The sequence below is a fragment of the Peromyscus maniculatus genome, chromosome 4 (assembly GCF_049852395.1).
Source record: "Peromyscus maniculatus bairdii isolate BWxNUB_F1_BW_parent chromosome 4, HU_Pman_BW_mat_3.1, whole genome shotgun sequence".
Taxonomy (NCBI): Eukaryota; Metazoa; Chordata; class Mammalia; order Rodentia; family Cricetidae; genus Peromyscus; species Peromyscus maniculatus.
Window position 1 is genome coordinate 65,292,384 of NC_134855.1, and position 11,887 is coordinate 65,304,270.

An 11,887-nucleotide genomic window follows, 5' to 3' on the forward strand; every position below is an offset into this window, starting at 1 on the left:
GCAATAATCATCAATCAAGACAATATTCTATAGGCAGATCTTCTGAAGGTATTTTTTCAGCTGAAGTTCTCTCTTCTCAGATGACTCTAACTGTGTCAAGTTGGTGAAAAATAGCCTACATACCTCAGCACGCTGACAGGTTTCCTTTATCCTACATGACCATCCTGCTGTCACCAAGTAAGGCAAGTTCAATTTTTCCACATTCTCTATCTTGATTATCAGGCAGTTCTCTAGGGGTGACAGGGGTTTTGACCTTCAAGGTCTGCCAAGACCACTCTTATCTGAGCCCCAAATGACCCCTTGGTGCCTTCTCTTGTTTCTATTAAGAATGGTATATTGAGCATAGTAGCAATGTTATTTAGATACTCTGATGAGGTTAACAATTTGTACAACTTAGGCTTTTGTTGTTCTTTTAATCTAATGAAAGGAATTCATCTTCTCTGCTAGTAGTAGTGTGTGGAAGGCAAGGCAATAGATGATGTCAAAAGATTATACAGTCTCTGAATACTTTAAATAAGGTCTGACATGTTGCAAAAAATGATATAATGAAAAGATGAGTGGTTCTAAACTCATAAAATTCCAAGTAATCAATTTGAGAAAATAAAAAAATACATAAAATATTTTCCCATTTTCTTGCACACACTGGTCATCTGATTTGTGTCTATGATTATTATCTAGAATGTGTCTTTGAGAGTCACTAGAAGTCAGCAAATATGGGCAACATAATAAATACATGACACAACATCAAAAATAATAAAGTATAGTGAACCAGATAGAACCAAGAGGTGGAAGAGGTTTAATGTCAATACTGACAGAATCTGTATAGAAAAATGCAGGATAAAACCCAGGCCTTAGAGGGAAGAGAGATGCCTGGACAGTAGGAAGATTCTATATGACCTGATGGGACAATACCTAAATATTGAAGTCTTTGTACTTGTTTTACAATCGGAATGTTGCGGTAACACCCGCGTTACCGATACCCGTTCACCATTTCTGAGCGAGGGGCTGCGGATTAAAAAACTGAGACAAGAGACAGCAAGTCATTTGCCATGGCTGAAATGCCAAATGCCAAATGCCGTTTATTGAAAGAGGGACGAAACCTTAAATACAGGCTTACAACACAATGGAGGATCCCCGGAGGGCAGAAGTTTGCTACCCAATGTTCTACATTCTTGTATTTAAGGTGTTTACACCAAATGCAGGATACAGGTACAAAGAACCTCAGGTGATCATTAGGTGAGAAGGAAACTGGCAGGGAATCTGAATAGGGAGGACATCTGGTCAAGGTGGGCAAGCAAGGTGGCAGCCACCCCCAGTCAGGGGCCGGGGCCCACAGGTACCCCCTTTTTATTAAAAAAAAATGAGCTTCTGACTTAGGTTGCATGGGACATCAGCAGGTCACCTTACCGGTCATAGAGACACCTGCCCAGGCCACACAAGTGCTCTGTCTTAGGTTGATGACCGCCCCCCCCAAGCATTACCCGTCTCTGAATACTCATTATCATACAGACTCAACCATGTGACCTGTAGAGTAACTGCTGTCAAAGATCTCAAAGTGGCGCTTGACTTGCAATCTGTGCAACACAGAAAAGACCAACAGAAGTCCTAATCCACCCATAGCCAGGAGGCTAAAGGCAATTGAACCATTCCCTTCATAAATGAGCCTTACTGCAAATTGGAGTCTTTGTAGGGTGGTATCCCATAAGCAAATGGAACTTGAGTTTAAATAATTTTTTTATAACTGTCAAAGCCAATTTTAATGTGTAATAGTCGAATTAAATTTATCATGCCCAATAAGATGAAAGATTAACTAACTGTGGTAGCTACTTTTGCTGCCAGGGTCTCCATTGTGCTAGCTGTAGTAACCAATTATGAAATAGCAATCCCAGAAGCAATAGCAGCAGTAGCCACCACCACTATAACAGCAACAACGGCAACGGCAATAGCAATGTCAGAGTCTTCTGGAGCGTGTGAGCCTCATCTGTGTCTAACTGCCATGGTCCACAGGCATGGACACAGCTCCAAGAACACGAACCACCAAGGCCCATTTTTCTTGATCCCAGCACTACTTAGGCTGGCAGGTCTGCAAGAGAACAACTGAGAACCATAAAGAAAACAAAAAACAAAAACAGCAAACAAGGAGCAGAACTAATGGTCTCAATAATGGCTACATTCAGACTCACAAATTTTAAGGTATCTTCAAAAAGGCTAGATGAATTTCAGGAGGCCAATAAATGTTGCATAGAGCCATTCCTGAAAAGTAGGTACTACACCAGCTGGAGGAGGGTTGCAAAATGTGAAAAGGCTTAGCTGGCATGCTACTGTTAGCAAATGAAGGTCATTGACCTTCAGAGTTATCCTTAATCTCCAAGGTGTGACACATTCTCAACATTTTGAAAAAGTTACCATACATTACCTTCTGAAGAATCCAACCATATGGCTACAGTTCCTAGGCTTACAATAATGTTTGCCAAGGCTGGCCGTATTGGGCTCTCAATCCCCATTGGCATCAGAAGGGGAGAGTTTTTTTACGAAGGCCCAATAGGTCTCCGCCATGTTGGGATGCAGCAGCAGCCACAGGGCACACACAGCGTTCAAGAACCCAAAGAGGAACTTCATTGTCCTGCAGAAAGACATAAACAGATCCCTGGGCCCACACCAACACTGGATCGGGTCCCCTCCAAGTGCCAGTAGAAAGATCCTTCCATCGCACCAGAGGATGATTTGCAACAGGAGCCCTCCAGTGCTTATCTGCAGCGGATACTCCAGCAGAATCCACCAATAAAAAATTTAAAATATATAAAACAAGAAAAAGAATAGAATGTGGAGAGGAGAGATGAGCCCCTAGTTCCCCCCTTTTTACTTTAGCAATATAAGTTTTTAAGGTACGATGGCAGTGTTCTACTACAGCCTGCCCTTGAGGATTATAAGGAATACCAGTCTTATTAACAATAGAAATATCTTGGCAGAATTTTGAAAATCCCGTACTACTGTAGGCGGGACCATTATCAGTCTTTATACATTTTGGCACTCCCATGTAAGCAAAAGCATGAAGACAATGATTCTTTACATCCTTAACCTTTGCCCCTGAATGGACAGAAGCAAAAATTAAAGAAGAATATTTATCAATAGACACATGGACATATTGTAATTTTCCAAAGGAAGGCACGTGTGTGACGTCCATCTGCCACACATGATTAGGTAAAAGTCCTCGGGGATTAACTCCCAAATGAGGAACAGGTAAAAATTCCACACAAATAGGACATGATTTAACTATCTGGATGGCTTGTTCCTGGGTTATGCCTGTATGATGGCGGAGAGATCCAGCATTAAGATGATAACGCTGATGCAACTGAGTAGCCTTATCAAAGGCAGAACAAACTAATGTGACAGCCATACGAGTAATGGCATCAGCCCTCTTGATCACCTTCACTTAGAAGTCCAGGCAATTGAGTATGAGCTCTAATATGGCCCACATAAAGGTTATGTGAGAGGGACCATATAAGTCCTTGTACTTGCAATAAATATTCATGAATGGAAGAAATGGATGGTATGTAGGCTGTTGTCTCCAAAGGTATAATGGCATGTGCCACATATTGACTATCGGTATAAATATTTACACTCTTATCAGAAAACATCCGTAAAGCAAGCAACAGCACCTGTACCTCTGTCATCTGGGCAGAAGTGCCCTGGACTTTTATTCTCTTTACTATGTTACCAGAAACCACCACAGCAAAACCATGTGAAGTGCCATCAGTAAATACCACATGGGCTTGAGGAATAGGAGTCATCTGTACTATCTTGGGAAATATAACAGGATGCAATTTAAAAAATTGACACACATCATTGGAGGGGTAGTGAGTATCAAACCGACCCTGCATGGAGCATGTCAATATGGTCCAATCATTATCATTAGCTTGCAGCCATGCTATTTGCGACTGGGTGTATGGGGTCACCACAATATCTGGCTCCTTACCAAAAGTTTGAACACTGATCTTGATTCCCTTAAATATAAGCTGAGCGACAGCCTGTGGATAAGGAGTGATGATTTTTGCTGGAGCAGCTGGGGAATGTACCCAAAAAATAGGACCTGTTTGTCAAAACACTCTAGTAGGTGAATGAGTAAAACAAAATATCAAATACAATAAGGGAGAAGAAAGATCTATATACTGCATGTGAGCCTGTTCCAGGGCCTCTTGCACACGTTGTAGGGCTACATGTCCTTCAGCTGTTAATTTAAGGGGAGATGAAAGGTCAGGGTCGCCCTTTAAGACATCATATAAAGGGCAAAGCTGACCTGTTGGAATTTTTAAAGTGGACAGAAGCCACTGAATATCCCCCAGAAAGGTTTGGAAATCATTAAGCGTGAGTAGCTGATCCGTATGCAGAGTAATCTTTTGTGGGTGTATGCATGTGTATAACAATTCATGACCTAAAAAAATGATGGGGAAAGATACCTGTACCTTTTTGGGGGCTATCTGTAAATTAGCCAGGCTAAGAACCTCTTGTAAATTAGAAAAGGCATCAAAAACAAGTTTTTTATCTTTAGCAGCCATAAAATATGTCAATCACAATTAAATGCCAATATTTAGGAAATGCCACAGGGCCAAGCAAGCCAGGCTGTGTTGTTGCCATGAGAAGCATGGTTTTATTTACAGCTTTAAGATCTTGTAATAGCCTCCATTTTCCTGACTTCTTTTTAATAACAAATATAGGTGAGTTCCAAGGTGAAGTAGAAGCAATGATATGTCCAGCATCTAACTGTTCCTTAACTAATGTGTTTGCAGCCTCCAATTTTTCCTTAGTAAGGGGCCACTGCCCCACCCATACAGGGTCATCACTTTTCCAAGTGATTTTTATCAGTTGTATTATTGAAGGCTGCTGTGCAGTGCCCCCTATGGAAAAGACCCTAATCCTCTAGTATCCTCAGGACCTCTAGTGACACAGGGAGTGGGTCTCCTTGCAACATTTTCCCTAAGCCTCTGCCCGGGCAGTAGCCCTGACCCTTCAGCATCTGTTGTACAGGCTGTGTAGTAAGCACTGCTCCCATACCATCTAACACATCCGTTCCCACAAGTTCACTGGAATGTCAGGTAGCACAAAGAGTTGAAAAGTTCCTGCATGACCTTCCTCATCCTTCCAATTTAAAAGTAGCCAGCTCTGTAATGGCATCTGAGCTGTGCTGATACCATGTAGGTTAGAGGTAGAATTTTTAAGGGGCCAATTGAGATCACAGGATTCTTGTGAAATTATAGATATATCCAGCACTAGAATCCAATAATCTTTCAATCTCAATCCCACGTAATTTTATTTTTAATTTAGGCTGTTTATCATTGATGACTGTTTGTCAAAACACCTTTTTTCCTGTACTTCCAAAGACTCCAGTTCTATATATCAGTGCCATTTTGAATTTAAAATATGAAAGCAATAATAATTAAGCAATTCTATCACCAGCTTCTGTTTCCATGGTCCTTTTTACATATGCCAATTATAAAAGCATAAAATACAATTTCTATAGGATTTGAAAAGGTAAACTTTAGGTAATACTCTGGAGTATTTTTATAAAATTTTAAAAATAAGATTCTTTTTTTTATAGATTTCAAATAACACGTTAATGTAAATAACCAATTATTAACAATGTGGACCAAACAATTTACCTGTATTTTATTTACTGGAAAAATAATTTTGTAACCTCTTTATCAGTAAGAGATTATCATTTATGGGTTTATCTTAGCAACATTATTTAATAAGCTAATAACCCTATTCAATTCAGGTGTTATATTTTTATAGAATTAAATCAAAAATTTTTAGAAATCAACTTAAATTGCAGAGCCAAATTTTCAGTAATGATCAACAGAGAAGAGCATACCTAATATATAGTTCAAAATTATGAATCCTCTTTCTTTCGTTTATCTACCATGAAAATCCAAACATTTATCCAAAAGACAATCAAAAGAACAGAACATCTTTTATTTAAACAACATTGACTTAGCATTCAATGTCCTGACTGAAACCATTTTTCACCAGAAGTTAGGCCCGGTTAAAACTTTTTTTTTTGATGGAATCTTTATATATATATATATATATATATATATATATATATATATATTACAATACTATTCAGTTCTACATAATAGCCACAGATTCCCTTGTTCTCTCCCTTCCTGCGCCCCTCCCCTTCCCCCCAGCCCACCCCCCATTCCCACCTCCTCCAGATCAAGGTCTCCCCCGAGGACTGGGATCAACCTGATAGACTCAGTCCAGGCAGGTCCAGTCCCCTCCTCCCAGATTGAGCCAAGCGTCCCTGCATAAGTCCCAGGTTTCAAACAGCTAACTCATGCAACAAGCCCAGGACCTGGTACCACTGCCTAGATGCCTCCCAAACAGATCAAGCCAATCGACTGTCTCACCTATTCAGAGGGCCTGATCCAGTTGGGGGCCCCTCAGCCTTTGGTTCATAGTTCATGTGTTTCCATTCATTTGGTTATTTGTCCCTGTGCTTTATCCAACCTTGGTTTCAACAATTCTCGCTCATATAAACCCTCCTCTTTCTCACTAATTAAACTCCCAGCGCTCTACCCGGGGCCTAGACATGGATGTCTGCGTTCAGATTCCTCAGTCCTTGGATGGGGTTTCTGGCACACCTATTAGGGTGTTTGGCCATCCCATCACCAGAGTAGGTCAGTCCCGGGTGTTTCTCGACCATTGCCAGCAGTCTTTTGTGGGGGTATATTTGTGGATTTCTGTGGGCCTCTTTAGCTCTTTGTTTCTTCCTTTTCTCATGTGGTCTTCATTTACCATGTTCTTCTATTCCTTGTTCTCCCTCTCTTTCCTTGATCCAGCTAGGATCTCCTGCTCTCTTTCCCTCGACCCTTGCCCTTCATTGCTCCCACTCATGTCCAGGCTGTTCATGTAGATCTCATCCATTTCTCCATGTGGGCATATAATCAAGAAATGCTCAATCATACTACAAGAGCACTTGCTCAGCTATATTCATATCAGCATTGTTTGTAATAGCCAAAACCTGGAAACATCCTAGATGCCCTTCAACTGAAGAATGGATAAATAAATTGTGGCACATATACACAACGGAATACTACTCAGCAGAGAAAAACAATGACATCATGAGGTTGATGGCAAATGGATGGATCTAGAAAAAAATCATCCTGAGTGAGGTAACCCAGACTCAGAAAGACAAATATGGTATGTACTCACTCATAAGAGGATGCTAGATGTGGAACAAGGATGACTAGACTGCTACTCATATCACCAGTGAGGCTACCTGGAAAACGGGACCCCAAGAAAGACACGGTTTAAACTTTTAACGCCTGTCCCTTTCTGGCCTCTGCTGGCTTGGCGTGAGCTGAGGCTGCAGCTTAGCTTTGCTCTGCCCACTACTCGGGCTCTATTGCCTGTGCCTGCCAGGGACATGCACCATTGCAGCTCTGCCTTCCACCAACTCCACCAATGAGTATGTGTCCACCTGCTGCTCCAGGCTATCTCGTGCTCACCTTTGTTTGCCACCGCTGCTGGGCACGTGCCCAGCACACACAAACTCATGTTTAAACTCCCTACTCCCATGAAGGGACTACCTAATAACGAGTTATTCCCACCATAAGGGAAAAAAAGAAAAACATTTCCTACGAAGGGATCCTAAATATTGAATTATTCCCACTCTGAGGGAAAAATAAAAAAACATTTTAACCAAAATAAGCAAACAGACAGCCAAACTTCTAACCTCTGGGCTCGCTTGCTGTTCAGCCAGCAGCAATGAGGCCTACCTGCCAATTCTTTGTAACTCAGATGCTGCCGCTCTGCACTGGCAGGAAGAAAAAGCTCAAGAGTTTTCAGCTATCCTGAAAACTCTACAACTGGAAAAAGTCTTTACATCCTCCATTATCACTGGGAAGAGGCTTCTCTCTTTCCTTCATCATTGCTCTACAGGGCCCCAATCTTTAGGCCTAGTTTCAAAAATTTTTCCCCTTTTTACCGGGAAAATTCTTTTTTTCTTGATTAAAATTTTTTCTCCCTTTTCTAATGGGAAATTTCCTTTTCTTCCTTCTTCTCTATTGGGAAGATTTCCTTTTCTATTTAAAATCTTTAGCTGTCTTGCCCTTACTTAACTTTGGTGCCTTTGCGCTTCAACAGTCCAATTAACTGACTGTGAGCTAGCTGCACCCATTTCAATTCACTCTTACCTTTTTCTTTTTTCTTTAAAATGCCGGCTGGCCTTCCAAGAGTGTCTGTCAGCTTGTTCCTTCTTTCTCAGATCTTGGTAGGGACCTCCATTTGTCGTGGTAACGTCCGCATTACCAATACCCGTTCACCATATCTGAGCGAGGGGCTGCGGATTAAAAAACAGAGACAAGAGACAGCGAGTCATTTGCCATGGCTGAAATGCCAAATGCCAAATGCCATTTATTGAAAGAGGGAAGAAACCTTAAATACAGGCTTACAACACAATGGAGGATCCCTGGAGGGCAGAAGTTTGCTACCCAATGTTCTACATTCTTGCATTTAAGCTGTTTACACCAAATGCAGGATACAGGAACAAAGAACCTCCGGTGATCAGTGATCGTTAGGTGAGAAGGAAACTGTCAGGGAATCTAAATAGGGAGAACATCTGGTCAAGGTGGACAAGCAAGGTGGCAGCCACTCCCAGTCGGGGGGGGGGGGAGTCGGGGCCCACATCGGAACCTTCACCAATAAACTGTTACATTTGAAAAAGACTTAAGAAATTTGGATAGAAATATTTATTCAAATAGTTCATTTTTTCTTTATTAAGAGGTTTATTCATTTTATACACCAATCATAGATTCCCCTCTTTTCCTTTCTCCTGTTACCCCCTAGCCTTACCCGCCCCCCAACCCATCCTCCATCCCCTTCTCCAAAAAGGTAAAGCCTCGCATGGGGAGTCAGAAAAGCCTGGTAAATTCAGTTGAGGCAGGTCCAAGGCCCTACCCCTGCATCAAAGCTGTGCAAAGTGTCCCACAATGGGCTCCAAAAAACCCAGCTCATGTACCAGGGATGGATTCTGATCCCACTGCCAGGAGCCCCTTAAGCAGACCAAGCTACACAACTGCCTTGCTTATGAAGATGGCCACTCAGAGCAACAATCAATAAATGGGATGTCCTGAAACTGAGAAGGTTCTGTAAGGTAAAGAACTCAGTAAATAAGACAAAAAGACAGCCTACAGAATGGGAAAAGGTCTTCACCAACCCCACATCTGACAGAGGGCTGACCTCCAAAATATATAAAGAACTCTAGAAACTAGGCATCAAAATACCAAATAATTTAATAAAAAAATTGGGCATATATATATATATATATATATATATATATATATATATATATATATATATGCAGGACTGTTGTGGAGAAACATTATCTGCTGAATAGTTGGAGCTTCTACACAAGATTGTCTCAGTAAATGACAATAGTTTCTTCTGTTGATACAAAGTTAAAACTTGGTAATAAGTTTTTCTTGTAAAAACTCATGTTAAACAAATTTTGTAGAAATACTTTTTATCGCTATAGTCTTGGTCTAAGACACCACCATCTTCTTTCAAATGATTGTGAAGATATATCTCAATTGGTCAGCTTCTCCTAACATCCATATCCCATTCTCTGTACAGAACAGTTCATAAGGCAGTTAAGTCAGATTATGTCATTCTCCTGTGTAAAATTTGGCAATGATTAGTGTGTCATATTTAATAAAAACCATGCTCTATTCAATGGTCTAAAGCCCTGCAAGGTCTGCAACCTTGTCCTTGCTTAGTTACTCTGCCCAGGCCAGTGCCCCACCCCCAGGTCATGGACCCTACTGTCCACAGGGGTTTTCTTCGATGATCTTTCTATCTGAAGCCTTATTTTAGATGCTATCTTAGCTCTCTCTCCACTGTCTTTCATACGAGTTATGAATTCCATCTTAATGGAGTTCTCTAACTACTGTATTGAACATAATTGTTTACTTATGAACCTGTATTTGGCTTATCTTGCTTATCATTTTCAAGACAAGTACTATAAACAGATGTTATATAATTCTATTTCTTCATTTCCTATCTCCTTTCTCTATGAAGAAAGGAAAAGGCTTGATTTGTACTTCCTACTACTGTACATTCATTTACTAGAGATAATTAATAAATATGTAGAAATGACTTTATAAATTAACTACTAAATAAATCTTAACACCATATTACATATAAATAGCTATTAGCATGTGCATACACACTATCTACAAACTGATATAATTTACTTAAGAAATCATTTCATACTCATTGATAAGCATGCATATCCTAGCTAGGAATTGATAGGAATTAAATTGAGAAATTCAAAAACAATTCTTCAACGGTATATTTTGTTGACACTTGACTTCAAATAAGACTTTGAGGTTAATTCTACTTTCTTTTCATAAAATAGATGGAATAGTGTGTTTCTTTCTTCTGCATACAATGCAACAAAATAATTAACATTATTCAAATATTTTCTTCTTATCTGAAAACTATAAAATAAGTTTCTCATCAATTTTGCTATTAAGATTCTTTTTTTCCAGGCTAACCTAGCACTTCTAAGCTTCCCAGCATCCTGAGAGAAATGAGAGAAAACAGAATGAATGTGACTGAATTCATCCTCATGGGACTGACACAGAATCCTCAGCTGCAGAGAGTTCTACTTTTCGTTTTACTTATCACCTATGTCATCACTGTCACAGGAAACCTGCTCATTGTGTGTACCATAGTCTGCAGCCAGACTTTAAACTCCCCAATGTACTTCTGACTTTTTTTTATCTCTAATAGATGCGTGCTATTCTTCCTGCACAATCCCTAAAATGATGGTAGATTTGCTATTAGGGACAAAAACCATCTCATTCAATGGCTGCATGATACAACTTTTTGTTGAACATTTCTTAGGAGCTTCAGAGATTGTCCTCCTTGTGGTCATGGCCTATGACCACTATGTGGCCATCTGTAGACCTCTGCACTATGTGACCAGGATGAACCACCACACTTGCTGTCTCCCAGTGGGAATGTGTTGGATAGTGGGTTTTCTACATTCCTTTGGGCAGATACTTGTTACTCTCTGGATCCCTTTCTGTGGCCCCAATGTCTTGGATCACTTCTTCTGTGGCATCTTCCCCCTGCTACAACTGGCCTGTGCTGACACTTTCCTCCTTGGTCTCCTAGTTGCTGCCAATGGTGGTGTAATTCCTGTGATCACCTTCATGATGCTGTTGATGTCCTATGTGGTCATTCTGTGCTCCTTGAGGACACACAGCTCTGCAGGGAGGAAAAAGGCCCTCTCTACCTGTGGCTCCCATATCACAGTTGTTGTAATGTTTTTTGTGCCATGCATTTTTATGTATATGCGACCGGTGACAACCTTTCCCATGGATAAAGCAATAGCAGTGTTTTATATTATTGTCACACCCATGTTAAATCCGGTTATCTACACAGTAAGGAATGCAGAGGTAAAAAAATGCCATTAAAATGCTATTAAAAAGAATGCAATTTTGAATAATAATTGACATATTATGACTATTTTTTCCCATGTCTATTGCAATTTTGTATTTCATCACAATAGTCCCCTTTATACATGAGTGATAAATGTCAAGGTCTTTAGAGGATGCCAGAATCTATTAATATTATGATGTTACATATGCTTATTTCTATATACATTGGTGACTAAGTTCTATTATAAATTAAGCACACTACAAAATTAACAAATATTAATGACATAAGTATAACAAGATATTATAATACAATTTTGTACTTTGGAGATATTAAATAAAATAAAGTTTACTTGAAAAAAAATGGTCACTGTGATACCATGATAATGAATGTTGTAACCTCAATACCTATTAAATTTTGAGGTTGAGTGGATGATATA

At 40.0% G+C, this 11,887-nt stretch overlaps 1 pseudogene; it reads left to right on the forward strand.

The window, feature by feature from the left end:
- Positions 1-10,579: 10,579 nt before the first annotated feature.
- LOC143272709 (olfactory receptor 4C3D-like) lies at positions 10,580-11,514 on the forward strand (annotated as a pseudogene).
- Positions 11,515-11,887: the final 373 nt, after the last annotated feature.